The following is a 2969-nucleotide window of genomic DNA, read 5'->3' on the forward strand; positions in this document are numbered from 1 at the left end:
GCTTGAAGTCCACATTATCTGAAATGAGGATGGATACTCCAGCTTTTTTGCTGTGTCCGTGTGCATAGTATGTTTTTTTCCATCCTTTCACCTTTAGTCTATGGGTATCTCTTTCTATGAGATGGGTCTCTTGCAGGCAGCATATTGTTGGATTTTTCTTTTTAATCCAATCTGCCAGTCTATGTCTTTTGATTGATGAGTTCAGGCCATTAACATTCACAGTTATTATTGTGATATGATTTGTATTCCTAGTCATTGGACTCATTTTTGTTTTTTGACATGATTTGGTTTCTCCTTTATTTGGCTATTCCTTTAGGCTAGTTCCTCCCGTTGCTGATTTACATCATTGTTTTTCATCTCTTCCTCATGGAATATTTTGCTGAGAATGTTCTGTAATGCTGGCTTTCTTTTTGAAAATTCCTTTAGCTTTTGTTTATCATGGAAGGATGTTATCTCATCATCAAATCTGAAAGTAAGTTTTGCTGGGTATAAAATCCTTGGTTGGCATCCATTTTATTTCATGGCTTGGTAAATGTTGTTCCAGGCCCTTCTAGCTTTTAGGGTCTGGATTGAAAAATCTGCTGCTATTCTTATTGGTTTCCCCCTGAATGTAATCTGATTCTTTTCTCTCGCGGCCATTAAAATTCTGTCTTTATTTTGAATGTTAGGTATTTTCATAATAATGTGCCTTTGTGTAGGTCTGTTGTAATTTTGCATATTCGGAGTCCTATAAGCCTCTTGTACTTGGTTTTCCATTTCATTCTTCAGATTTCAAAAATTTTCTGATATTATTCCATTGAATAGATTGTTCATTCCTTTGGTTTGTTTCTTGAAGCCTTCCTCAATCCCAATAATTCTTAAATTTGGCCTTTCATGATATCCCATAATTCTTGTAGATTCTGTTCATGATTTCTTACCATCTTTTCTGTTTGGTCAACCTTGTTTTCAAGATTAAATATTTTGTCTTCAATATCTGAGGTTCTGTCTTCCAGGTGATCTATCCTATTGGTTATGCTTTCTATGGCTTTTTTAACTTGGTTTATTGTTTCCTTCATTTCAAGGATTTCTGTTTAGTTTTTTTTTTTTTTCAGTATCTCTAACTCTTTATTGAAATGTTCTTTTGCTTCCCTTATTTGCTCTTTTAACTGTTGATTGGTGCGTTCATTTAATGCCTACATTTGTTCTTTCATCTTCTCGTTTGCTTCCCTGATTGTTTTAATTATGTACATTCTGAACTCCCTTTCGGACATTTCTTCTGCTGTCATTGGGTTTTATTGATACAGTATCTAGGTTTGTTTGGGACATTTTCTTCCTTTGTTTTCTCATATTGATCAGATGTCAGTGGGACTCTGTGATATTGTAGATTTCCTCTATTGGTTTATAGTGTCCCTGTAGATTTCCAGTGTATCACCTACCAGCCTTCAGTAGCCAGAAGACTTGGATTAATTTGATAATGCAGTGCTTCTGAAGAACGCTGCCCCTAGCCCGCTACTGGTTCCAGGGAGAGAGACCTGGAGAGGTCTCTTGCTGCCCAGCCCTGGTCCCAGAGGCTGGTTGCAGGTCGGAGGTCTCCACTGGCTTGGGGACTTGTGGCTGGCTCTGTGTAGACAGGCTATCACTGGGCGGTTTGCCCCAGGAAGCTAGCCTAGAGAGGCGCTTCCCACCGAGGGGGCTGGGCTGCTTGGGGAAGTCCCTGGCGCCCTGTGCTGGTCACTGAAGCAACCTGCAGGCGGACCAGAGCTGGCAGCAGGGCGGGCCGGAGTTGGCTGGCTGTTTCTGTGCAGAAGGGCTCTCACTGGGGGGCCTGCTCCGCGAGGCTGGAGGATCTGTCCCTGGGAGGAGCCCACCGCCAGACTGCACAGAGCTGCGTGGGGGAGACTGTATCTGCCCTGTCCTACTCTAATAATCCACTCGAATCCGGGCCTGCCACCCAGCTGAGCTTCGCTGGGTGGGGGAGACTCACCCAGTAGTTCTATTTTAGTCTGAGTCTCTCAATGCCTCCTCTTCTTGAATCCTGGGTTCTGGAGCGATTGGAGATGCAGTCACCCTCTAGTCCGCCATCTTGGATCACCCCCTGTAGCTGAGTTTTTATAGTATGGTGTGTTCTTTCTACAATTCCTTGGCCTTGTGGATTGTATGGGATTCCCGTAATTACGTTGATATTCCAAGAAGATGCCCAAATTTTGAATTTGTTTGAAGTATATGCAGGTCCATTGTCTGTTTTGATGGCCCAAGGCACACCCATATTTAGTATGGCAACCATGCATGCTTGAACAACATGTTTTGCAGTCTCACCAGTTAATGGAGTGGCATATGTGAATTTGGAATACGTATCTACAATGACGTGTACATACTTAAGCTTCCCAAATGATGGTATGTGAGTGATGTCCATTTGCCATAAGTTATTAGATGAGAGGACCCTAGGGTTTACACCTTGTGGTTGTAATGGTCCTAAAGGCAATAGAGGGGCACATTTACTGCATGCTTGTGTGAGATGCCTGCATTGTTGGATAGTCACTTGGGGATACAAAGTTTTTATGGACTTACTGGAAAAATGGAACTTGGCATGTAACTCATGTGCTTGCTGTAAGGCTTCTTGTTGTGTTAACATTATGTATCTATCAATTTAATCATTACCTTTAGAGATAGGTCCTGGCAAATAGGAATGTGCTCTCACATGTTGTATATACCAAGGAAATTGCCTATGTTCCAAGATGAACTTTAATTCCTGTAAATAAGGATCTTGAACATGAAATGAGGAGTGTGCTATGCCTTTACTTACCTGTACAACATAAATGCTATCTGAAAACACATTTAGAGGCTCCTTTTGAAGTTGATCTAAGGCTAAAGAAAGTGTTCTTAGTTCTCCTTGTTGAACTGAGCCTCCATGGGGGGGCTCTTTTAGGCGAGGAAGGTCCATGATAAATGAATCCACAATTGTATTTATTAGCATCTGTAAAAAGGGTTGC

This window comes from Sciurus vulgaris, assembly GCF_902686455.1.
Source record: "Sciurus vulgaris genome assembly, chromosome: 11".
NCBI lineage: Eukaryota > Metazoa > Chordata > Mammalia > Rodentia > Sciuridae > Sciurus > Sciurus vulgaris.